Here is a 13,424-nt window from a genome sequence, read left to right as displayed (position 1 = left end):
ACATAATCTTAAGACATGCATACTAAGTGCAAGTAGACTTACTAAGAGATTAAAATAAACTGGAAGCTGAAGTATCTTAAAGCATGAGTAACAAACATAATCTGATAAGCTGGTGAATCGCTACACTTAGTTTCTTAAAACCTTTACTTTTGTAGAATACGTATAACTAAAGCTGGGAAGTGGTAAAGGCATGAATATTGCATGTAAATCTCATGTAAAGCTTCATAGACTGTAAGCCACACTAAGGATCAAGTATGAATACTGACCATGAAAACACTAACATGTAAAACTGAGAGGGCCAAGCATGAACATCTTTCTGACATGAGATGTAATCTAAAATAATAAAATTTGTATAATTGAATAACTAGAAATCTGTAATCTTGGTCAAGTAAACATGATCAAAGACATACTGAATACTAGCTGAAACTATGGGAGCTATCATGTAATTGACATTCCCCAATCTAATCTAATTGGAATTAAATATGTAACCCAGCTGGAAGTGTGTCAGTACCGCGCCACGGGTACTAACACATGGCTGACGATATGGATCCACAAGGATGATGGCCCAAAGGACTAAGAGTTACCCTCTACTGGTAGGTGCTCTCATGAGATATGTGTCAACCCTAAACTAGTAGGAAGACATCTCAAACCTACGGTGGCTATGTAGTTCTGGAACTCGGGGATTTCTACTAAGGGTCACACCCTTTACTAGCTGGTGAGACACCAACCCTGGGTTCGCTCAGTGCTAAATTCTACTTCCAATTGAAAGACACTGAAATACTAACTAGTGCATGCACTGACAACTGATAAGATTAGGTCATGGTATTCTAAAAATAATAGTGCATACAGACTCTGAGGTAATTATAAACATATAATCTGATAATTCTCAACATGATCATTATGTTCTATATAAGACATTAAAACCATTGTCTGATAAACTTTTACTTGAAAAATGGAAATCATGTAATACACATAGGTATCGGGTGTTCATAATCCACCAGCACTGAATAGCCATAAAATACAATAACAAAGCTTAAAAACTATAGTATGGGACATTTCGTCAAACATGTGAAAATCATGAACTTGAGTAAAAGAATGTGTTAAACATAAGAAATCAACATGATTACATGGCTAAATTCATAAATTAGGGATTTAACATAAAATTCACTTAAATATGATATGGGAAATTGAAACTTGAAGTATGTGATAACCTAACTTTTCATTAAAGCATCCTAGTGCATGAATTGAATCAAATTACTAGACATGATTTAAACTCATCTTGAACACGTGCAACTTCATAATATGGGAAAACTCATATTTTTAATCAAAGTAAGGTTTTGGGGCTCTTTGGGTGAAAATGACCCATGGATGAACTCCTACATACCTCAATAGATAATTTCTTAAAGATTTCTTGAGGGTTTATTGAACTTAGAACCTTGAATTCTTGATTTCTTGATAAAGCAGCTTGGATTTTTTCTTAGGAGAGGAGGAGTATTTTTGAATCTTGACTTGAATTCTTGGGTTAAGGGAGTGTAATTTATGTGTCTGAATACTCCTTATATCGATTAGGAGTTATTAGGGACAATTTAGGGGTGTGAAAAGACTTCAACGCCCTCAATTTATGTCAAAACGGAGACCATTTGGCACTATGCAATCATCATGCGATACACAACAATCGGCCAAGAAAAGGTGGGCAATGCATGGACATTGTACTGCCCCAAGTGGGTGATGCATAGCCATCGGTCACCTTTTCCAGTGGCCAATATGCAACACACAACTATTGTATGGCCATAACCTTTAACTCGGGTATCGGATTAAGTCAAAATTGGTATTGTTGGAAAGCTAATTCAATTATCTACAATTTTTTGGGTCTTGAGCTACAAAATTCAACATATGTAAGAAGTTAAATACATTCAAAGTTGACCCCTATGGAATCATACACCAAAATTTGACCGAATCAAAGGCTCTTAGATCACTTTGCTCTAAGTGATTCTTATGAGTATTTTTCCACCACATAAGCTCTCTTTTCACTAGGATAATGATCATGAATCATGTATTCAAATATGAATCACAGTATTAGAGTTTTCACACATAGGAAAAACAATTCGATTTCTAGATTTAAAACATATGGGGTGTTACATTATCTCCCCCTTAGGAACATTCATCCTGGATTGAGACTAGATAGACTGAGACTACAAGGAAATTGAGATCATAAAATGAACATGCATGACTTGAAACATTATTACATAACTGATTCTGAAACATGATACATGAACTGAACTAATTTTGTGAATGCATGCAATGACATTAGATTGGTTACTTAGCTGAAACTGAAAACAAAAAATTAGTCAATCTAAGGAAGATTGTTACCTTAAGCTGATTCTAGTTTTCTGAAAAAACTTGAGAGGTTTAGGACATGAAAACTAGGGGTATCACAAGATACCATTAGGATCATTCGTCCCCCGAATGATAGTGAATTGGCTGAAATACTAAGGAAAGACTTAGATAATGCACGAGACACTTACGAACTAAATCATGACTGAAAATCTAAATTTGAAACATGATGAACAAATTGAACTGAATTCATAATTTATATGGATTCGAACAAATTACCTCTTGGAATGGCCATACTCAAGAAACTTCAGATAGTAAGACTAGATCGAAAAAGAAAAAACCATAGGAACTTGTCTTTCTGACTATTAAACGGAATTGCTGGCTATACAAACTAAATTATACTGAAAGCTTATACTCAACTGGAGTATTTTTCAATACTCTTTCTAAGAAGTTCTAATAACAATAGAGAGAAAAGAACATAGGCATGATCTGAATAAGATATATGAGTAAGGAATCTTAATATGGATTTAAATCTATAACATAGAACACAGGCCTATGAAAGATAAGCTGGGCTAGAATTACTAGGCCTTAGGCAATCCAACTGCTACTTTCAAGCTAAGACATACTTCTCAAATACTCCCTCATCTGTACATTTCCCCTTCAATACTACACATAACACCATAATACTAGTATGAACCATGAATTTAATACCCCATATATTTTTACACCTTTTTATCTCAAGAATAATTTTTCTTACCACTTCAACAACTAGATTCAGCCTCTTACTAGGAATTCACTAGCTCACAATGCACCCATCCACTTATATACCAACATGACATTCAAGACTATCATTATAACCACATATGAACTTCTTGGAAAACACACATAAATGCATCATTCTCACATTCTCTAAAACTCTATCAATAACTATTTTCTTGCACTATTCTTAAGAAGACACACCTAGAATTCTTGACTAACCATGACATATACCAAAAGCTTTTCCTCAATCTTTCTTCAACCTTATAGCCTTACATAAAACAAACATACAACAATCTTTCCTCCATAAGAAACATTTACTCTCTTCTATCTAAACAATCATCTACCACCACTATCTTTACATAAGGAGAGGTCACTGGAAGTTACAATATAAGGATCTAAGGCATGAAAGAATACTATGCATAACTAGACACTAAACTGAGGCCTGAGGAATAGAGTATACATGACATGGATTAATTATAGAGATCAAAACTGAGGATATACATGACAATCTAAATTTCATTGGTCATTATAGGTGTACCATGAGTACCTGGAGCTGAACATTCTCTAAAGCATGAGTACATGAGTCATGAGTTGCATAGCCTGAGTTTGGAGTTCATACTTTCAGGGAATATGATTTGTACTGCTGAGTGAACTAGAATTCCTCATACTAGGAACTGGGTGAGTATATAATTTAATTAAAAGTGTATGAATATATGCTATGATCATAGAGCTAACATATAAGGCATGAGTGGAAATTGTGATGACTAAAATTCAACACTTTGCACTGAGATAAGAATAGCTTAGGCATCTTCCTCCCCTACTAATGTACTACAATACACTAACATCACTGCTAGAATCTGAGAGCCTAACTTGGTTCCTAGTTCTATCATCTTCCCCTTAGATTTAAGCCATCTTTCTAAGTTTATAGGCCCCTTTAATAAACTCTAAACTAAACTACAACCACTTTACTCTAGAGACCGAGATGTGACAATACACATAGATACTAAACTTACCCTAAAAGAATGCAACTGAAAGTGTTAAACCTGTTGTTAGTGCTTTCTTATGAGATATAACTCTTATCTTCCTATGTTCTCAATAGTCATCACATAATAACTCAGAATCTGACAAATTTAGAATCTTTAAGAGTATCACCATACCATGAGTTCACACCATCTAAAGGTTCAAATCTTCTTTCTATGAGCTCAGCCATCCATAATTCAAACTTAGATTCTAACACGTAACATGGATATCCCCAAACCATTAATGAACCATACTAACTTCGTTCATAGCCTACTAATATCACATCTCTAAGCTTATGTTTTTCCCTAAACCATGAGAATTATCATTACTCAAACATACCCAATATCATCAACCTATAACAAATAAGTTAGATAATGAGAACATTAATACTACATAGCCTTATTCAGACTAAACAACTCAAGGATACTTTCTAAGCATACACACTGTTAAAACTTAGAAATAATTCAATCCTATATCACCTTGGGTACACCTCTAGATCATACACATATTATCCTACTTAATTCAAATCAACAACTTAAATTCTTGCATACATTGTTCCAAGCCTACTGATTTACTTTTTATACAACTAGCCCCATAGATACATAATCTAATAAATCCAGATAAACATTATTCCCACTTTATAGCTGCTAAACTTCTGGGTTTATGCTTCTAACTCTAGATCATATGTTGTCATGGGATTATGAGAAGTGATCTGAGGGCACATATAATTTCGGCTTAGTGCACGATTTTTATAAATATGAATGAAAATTTTCAAACTTCAAAACTTTAAAGCACTGATAAGATACTTTTGAGCCTACGTGTAATCCTATAATTATCTATGGGGACTATCTGAGAAAACTCTATTTGTAAGAGTTTAAGCTGGCTATTTTTGTTTCCTTAAGAATAAGGCAGAGATGGTACAAATAGATTAACGTAAGAATCTGCATAATTTCCTGAGAGAAAACTTCTACAACATGATTTGAGACATGAAAGAAGGGAAACATTTCTTAAATGCCCTGTAGTCTCTCGAAGAAAAGTACAGATATTTTCATACTGTTTTGCAAGACTCTTCTAGACATAATATCATAGACACCCTAGGACAATTGAACTTTGGGCTCTGATATTAAGTTTGTCATGACCCAAGACTACCACCTAGTCATAACATAATGCTTAGAACTACAAGTGATCTAAATCTAACCCATGAACTGGCATGATACTTAAGCAACTGATTTATAGTAAATAAAATAGCTAAATTTACTATGCAAAAACATCATCATGAAATAATTTGGATAAATAAAATACTGATAAAGTTTATAACCTGATAAAAATGAAGAAAGAACTGGAATTTACATTTCATGATTCTACCTGACTATCTATAAAGCCTCTACTATACTGATTGTAAATAGTTGGGACATGCCTCTAATAACCACAAATCAATACATATGAGTAATCAAATAAAACTACCTAAACTACTACTGGCTGGAGTCTCCAAAATAAGAGAACTCATCACCTGCTGGCTGGAAGTAGCAAATTGTCTGATTATAAGGTGTAGGCTACAACTTGTATATACATTATAAGACAATATAGCGCATAGGCATATATATAAATCAGTACTTCTAGAATGTAATGAGTAAGTGGGGGTGAATTCAATAAGTAAAACTAATTTCATACAAAACCTGAAAACATTCATGATTAGTGCAAGTAGACTCACCAAGAGACTGAAATAAACTAGAAGCTAAAGTATCTTAAAGCATGAGTAACAAACATAATCTGGTCAGCTCATGAATCACTACACTTAGTTTCTTAAAACCTTTACTTTTGTAGAATAAGTAGAACTGAATTTGTGAATTAGTAAAGGCATGAATACTATATGTAAATCTCATAAACAACTGAATAGACTATAAACTGTACTAAGGATCATATATGGATACTGAGCATGGAAAAATGAACATGTAAAACTAAAAATGCAAGACCAAGCATAAACACATTTTTGACATGAGCTGTAATCTGAATGACTGAAATCTATATAACTGAATAATTAGAAATCTATACGCTTGGTCAAGAAAACCTAATCACAGACATACTGAATAATGACTGAAACTGTGGGAGTTATCATGTAACTGACATACCCTAATCTGAGCTAATTAGGGTCCAATCTGTAACCCCAGTTAGAAGGGTGTCAGTACCGTGCCATGGGTACTAACACATGGATGACGATGTGAATCCACAAGGTTGATGTCACGAAGGACTAAGGATTCACCCTCTATTGGTAGGTTCTCTCATGAGACATGGGTCAACCCTCAATTGGCAGGAAGACATCTCAAACCTATGCTAGCTACGTAGTTCTAGAACTCAACAATTGCTACTAATGGTCACACCCTCTACTAGAAGGTGAGCCCTCATCCCTTGGTTTGCTCTGTGCTAAATCCTACTCCCAACTAAAAGACACTAAAATACTAACTCGTGCATGCCCTGATAACATATAACTTATAAGATCAGGTCTTGGTGTTCTGAAAATAATATTGCATATGGATTCTGAGGTAATTATAAACTTATAATCTGATAATTCTCAACATGATCACCGTGTTGTGAATATGATATTAAAACCATGGTCTGACTGGCTTGTTACTTAAAAAATGGAAATCATGTAAAATATAGTTCATAACCCGCCAGCATTGAACGACCATAAAATACAATAACCAAGCTTAAAAAATATAGTATGGGATCATGGTTCAAAGACCCAAAACATAGACATTTTATCAAATATGTAAAATCATGAACTTGAACATGAGAATGTGTTAAAAATGAGAAATCAACATGATAATGTGGGTAAATTAATAAATTAGAGGTTTAACATGAAATTCACTTGAATATGACATGGGACTTGAAACTTGAAGCATGAGATAACCTATCTTTTCATAAAATCAGCCTAGTGCATGAATTGAATCAAATTACTAGACATGATTTAAACTCATCTTGAACACGTGCAACTTCATAAAAAGGGAAAACTCATAATTTTGATCAAAGTAAGTTTTTTTTGATCCATGGGTGAAAGGAACCCTTGGATGAGCACCTACATACCTCAATAGATGGTTTCTTTAAGATTTATTTAGGGTTTCTTGAACTTAGATCTTAAATTTTTATTTTTTTGAGAAAGGGGATTGGATTTTGTTCTTGGGAGAAGAGGGTTTTTGAATTTTGAATTGAATGTTTGGGGTTAAGGGAGTTGAATTTACGTGTTTAAAAACCCCTTATATAGATTAGGAGTGATTAGGGAAAGTTTAGGTCTTTGAAAAGACTTCAACTCCCTTGATTTAAGTCAAAATAGAGCACTTTTGGCACTATGCAATCACCATGCGACCCATAGCAATATCCCAAGCCAAGGTGGGAGAAGCATGGACATCATACAGCCCCAAGTGAGTGACACATGGCCATCGCACACCCTTTCCAGTGGCCTTTTGCGATTGTCATGCGACACACTACCTTTGCATGGCTATAAATTTTCGCTCGGGTATCGGATTAAGGTGAAATCAGTATCGTTGGAAAGATAATTCAATTATGTACAATTTTGTGGATTTTGAGATGCAAAATTCCACATATATAAGAAGTTATACACGTTCAAATCTTACCCTTATGGAATCGAACACCAAAATTTGGTTGAATTAAAGGCTCTTAGCTCACTTTGCTCTAAGTTATTCTTATGAACATTTTCCACCTCATAAGATCTTTTCTCACTCGGCTAATGATCATGAAACATACATTCAAATAATAATCATGGGATTAGAGTTTACACACGTAAGAAAAATGGTTTGATTTCTATCTTAGAAACATGTGGGGTGTTAAACCCCCACTAGGATCATTCGTCCTTGAGTGAGGGGTAAAGGTAAGCACAACCACAGTTTCAATACAATACTACCTAGAAAACCCCATCTTTAACAGAGTTAGAAGAATAAAGGAATAAAAGTATCACTCTTTCCTTTAACTGAGACCAAACACAAGGATGATAAAAATACATACACACTTTAAGCACGATTATCAAAAATAGAGAGCAAAGGTGGATACTTGGACTTTATGTCCTCTTCCATTTCCCAAGTAGCCTCTTTCTCCATAACCCATGAATCTAATATAATATCCCCTAAACTTAGCCACACCCTCCACCAAGCTTTCAATATAAAGAAAATACTCCTCTATTTTAACCTCCCAACTCCCCCCAGAAATAAATTACTTGAGCGCTTGAGTATAACCATATATCCGTCCCATGTTAAAGACTTATTGGGAGTTAAAGGTGTTAGTGAAAGCCATGGGACCCTATATTTTACACCATTCCTATAATACCAACCTGTCTGTCACTATAATCGAGAAATCTCAGGTCTTATCTAGAGCTTTGGCCATATAACACAATTGTTGGGTACCTATCAATCACTACATTCCAGCCTATCATTACTACACCCACTATATGGATCACCTCACCAAAACTAACACCCTTAATCATTATCACAAGGTTTTCACCATGCCTCCCCTCCGTAATTATTTCATATGACAACATTTATTTTCCATCTATACTAACATCCTTAGCTCTAGTAGTCACCCTAGAATTTTATAACAAAGGAAATTTACTATTTCATCCAAAACATAACTATGATCCCAAGGTTTAAACCATCCTAATATAAGAAGGGTGGTTGAGGATCTAGAGTATAAGAATCAAGGAGGGGGTTACTTCTTAATTACGACTTCTATCTATCTTACTACCCAAGGTGAGACTTGCAAAATAAGATACAGTACCATAGACATGAGGTGCTCTAAAGCAATCACATAGGTTATAAAGGATTCTTCTGACATAAATGCACTATAATACGAGGACTTAGGACTAGGCACCGGAATAAACACGATTGCATACATCATAGGTAGTGTAACGTAAAGTTGAGATTCATATCCAGAGAACAAAGCAAGGATTTCCTCTTGAAACTACTATTTCTTGTAACCAGGAGAGACGTAAGACATGAATATACAAATCATAAGTATCATGGCAGAGAGCTTGAACACGCGGAAGCTGGGATTTCTAAATACCATTATTGCATTTGATTCAGGGGCTGGAGTATGGACATATGCGACACATAAAATGCAGACCTTAGTTATAAGCACTATTAGAATGTGTGCAACACTTGTAGAGTGCTCTGCACCTAAAAGCATAACACTCTGCTCAAAAAGGTATTACTAAGAATATGTACTAAGGACACGTCGATTTTTTATACCTAAAACCTCATCTATTAGGATTCTACCTGGGGTCTAGCATAGCCTCACACACCCCATTCCCTAATTAATTCAATGAATTAGACCCAATCTATAAGTTCAAACTAGACCTCTGGCCTTTAAGAAACAACCTTCCTACTCTTGTATCCACTGAGTTATCAATCTTATCTCTTTTGTACACCCCACTAATCCTACCAATCAACCCCCATAACTCTGACCTAGCTATCCCTGAACTAACATACTCCCTTCAATAAAATCAATATCTAAGGTTCAAACTTAGTGTCTATCAACCATCATGCACTACCTACGGAGTACACCACACAAAATATAGGTATATAGTCCACCCTACTAGGAGGTTATCCTAAATTTCTTATTAACTCGCTGATAACCTATATATACCTAAAGAAAACCATCACCCTTATGCATAAAAGAATGAAAGGTTATACATACCCGGAGGAAACCACCCCCTCTTATGCACAAAAGAACGAAAGCACACCATGGATAAAACTAGGGCGGACAAACCTATCTCAGAGGATCCTCTGGCTATTCCATACACTCATGTAACTTAACTAGAGTCATTCTACTAAAGAGGGATAAGGATAGAATGAGAATTAAGAGAGAGATAAAACCCAAAATCAATTTTCCCTATTGGGTGGGATACCAAGAATGTCATCAAGAAATACCTCAGGAAATTCACTCACCACTAGGACAAAATGTAAGGAAGGACCCTTTGAGTTAGAACCTTTAACCCAAACTAGAAAATCGATACACTGCTTGGAGGTCAATTTTCGAGCTTTAAGATATGATATGAACCTCCCCTTAGGAACTAGGGAACCACCTTCCCACTTAATAACCAGCTTGCCAGCAAATTTAAAGACTACTTTACGGGTCCAACATTCTAGAGACACATAGCACGAGTGCAACCAATCCATCCCCAGTATGACATTGAAATTAACTATATATAATTTAAGCAGATCCACTATCAATAGGTACCACATACTCCCTATAGACTATTCTATCAATCATAGAGTCACCTACTGGGGAAAAATTAAAAAAAGGGTACAAAATACACTCGTGACCAAAACCAAAATACACGACCATAAAAGGGGTCACATAAGAGAGAATGGACCCCGAATCAAGTAAACAATACACATAGAGAGAAAAGAGTTTCATCATACGAATAACAACATCAAGAGATGCCTCAGACTCCTGAGGGATAGTGAGATCATTAGGATGGACCCGGCCAGTGCCAAGGCCAAAAGTAGAACCCCTTGGTGTAGGACTAGAGAAGTGGCAACCAATATCCTATTATTCTAGTGGTAATCCTTGTGGGATACTCCCACTACATGTGACCCAACTGACCATAACTAAAACACCAATTCCATCTTTTATAGCAACAACTGTGGTGTAACAAATCATAAAGCCTGCAGAGAGGATAGGGTGAGGCTGAACAAACTCCACCAACCCCAAAATGATATTTACTAGAAGACTAAGGATAGGTGACACTGAAAACCATATAGGAACTCCCAAAGTTGCCTTTCTTAGACCATGTCAACCATCTCTACCATTATTTCTCTAACCCTTCGCCCGATCTAAATATTGGGACTTCTTGCTCTGCCTATTTCTCGACCTTGGCTTATTATTTCTTAGACCAATAGATTGGACTGGCATGATAGTTATGCTACTATCTGGGTCAACAAATGAATAGAACATCAAAACTTGGTATTAATAACACCTCCATAAGCTGACTAAGCATTAGTGTCACCTTCAAGAGTAGGGTCTGTGGAGACTAGTGTAACTTCATAAGAAAAATCAAAAGTAGCAACCCATTATCGGGTCTCTACCCCATGAGTTAAATGAGATCTGTCCACATCATCATTGGGTGGGATGGATAAGTTTCCACAAGCTTTAGGTTATTGGAAAGGCATGATTTGAAAGGCGAACAAAAGAATATTTAGGGAATTGTTCAAGACCCTGGAGTCTGTATCCCAAAAATAAAGTAACAAGAAAGTGAAACATTCCTAGATGGATCATAGCCTCTTCCTTATAAGTGTGCAGTGCTACATACCCATAAAAGAGATTATACTTGACATAACTTTGTGGACACCCCATGACACCAAAACCAAGGCTCTGATACCAACTTGACACAAGCCATACCAGGTACTTGCGTAATACGTATCTCAAGCCCAACAAGAACGGAGACCACTCCCAATACCTACACCAACCAAAAAACATATACCCTGAGTCTAATGAATTTCAACCATATATCGAGCTAAAGAAATTCAAAATGTTATGACTTTAGGATAGTCTATAACTTAGACCAACCCAACTAAGTTAAATTAAACAATAGCAACCCAAACCCAACAATAACCAAAACCATATCCTTTCCATACCTAAGTCCACAATTGTCCATTCAAAGCCTCTAAACTATGTTTAAGAATATCTAGATGGGACATATGCCCAACCATAGCCAAAAATAAATGTCAAGAGAATAGTAAACACATATGATAAACCATAACATAAAATGGGCCTTCCAAAGAATGGAAGCTCACCACTTCAGTCTAACTCAAGCTATCCCCGAATCATCAAGTCACTGAGCATGAGGTTTAATAGTATGGCTAGTTCCTATATCGCGTGGGGATAAAGTAGCCGAAGATGGGTTAGTGGTTGAACACTACCATGTTCTTAGGAGTAAGGATAAAATAATACCATTATTCAAATCAAAGTAAATAACCTTATGTAATAAAGTACATACATATACATATAATGTTGGGAAAGGGAATCCAGTTTAGCATGCGTTTGATATCTTACCCTGGGTCATGTAGGTTTATCGTCATAATCTATCCATGGGCTATATGGGTCCAGTGTTACCCCCGATATGGACCCCAGTGCGTGTAGCCACATTAATTGGGGATACCATAGGTTGTCGGGATTCCCTTACATTACCCTCTATGATACTTATGTCCGTGTATATACTTGGGGGATTCCCTTGTACCCTATAAGTATGTGGTCATCAAGTCCAATCCTCATGTCGGCAAACATGAGTTTCAAGTGTCAACCTTTCGGACTCATAGCTTCACAGCTAGCTTTCACAACACAATATTATTACCCAATTAAAAAATTTAACACATAACCAAACTACCAATTCCAGAAGTCAATTATTAAGGCATTTTAAAGTGGTATCGTCATACTGACTATATCTTGAAAGTAATGTCATTAGCCAATATTTAAGGGGATTCCCATGTACCCCACAAACGTCAATATAAAAATCACTTAGGGAATTCCTGTATACCCTACAAGGTTTCCATTATAAGTCCCTTGGGAGATTCTCGTTCACTCCACAAGGTTTTCAAAACCATCATTAGCCAATTAACCATTTATGCGATGCATTAGTCTCAAGAAATAAACCAAACCAAGTAGTAATGTATAAACTAAAAATAGTTATGCAAGTGGGTTGAGTTTCTTACCAATATCTATTTTAAAACAATTAATTTGTCTTCTATGGACACCAAGACCTTCTCCAATTAATTAAAAGAAACCAAACCAATTTAGGTTCCATTACTATATTACAATGTAAGGTTTTTAATAAAAGTCAAGCCATGTGACAAAAGCATTCTCATTAGCATTTTAACAAACATGTTGAGGGTATATAGTTTCCAAAACCAAGAAGCAATTAACCATTCCCATACAACCACATGTTCAAACCGACATTATAATAAGAAAATCCATAAATAAATCATGGGAAAAGATCATCCAAACATGAGCTTGAATTAATTGCCTTAACTTACCAGATCTCTTAAACAAAAGAACAGTATGCTAAGTTAAAATCTAACAATCATAGTTTGGTGAGCCAATTGAAGAAAGTACGCATTTCAGAAAGAAAAGGGAGGAAAGAGTCCTCACAACTTCAAATTGAGCCTAAAAAATGCTGAAGAAGTCTCAAGACCATCTCATGAATGTGCTCCCGAAGAATGATAAGTTAGAGAGGGACCTGGTCTATTTGAAGGAAGAACTCAAAAGATCTCTTCATTGGATCTTATCCTCACAAATCTACTCTAATT

The sequence above is a fragment of the Capsicum annuum genome, chromosome 7 (assembly GCF_002878395.1).
Source record: "Capsicum annuum cultivar UCD-10X-F1 chromosome 7, UCD10Xv1.1, whole genome shotgun sequence".
Lineage (NCBI taxonomy): Eukaryota > Viridiplantae > Streptophyta > Magnoliopsida > Solanales > Solanaceae > Capsicum > Capsicum annuum.
The sequence above is the reverse complement of the archived record's forward strand: the minus strand, read 5'-3'. Positions refer to the sequence as shown.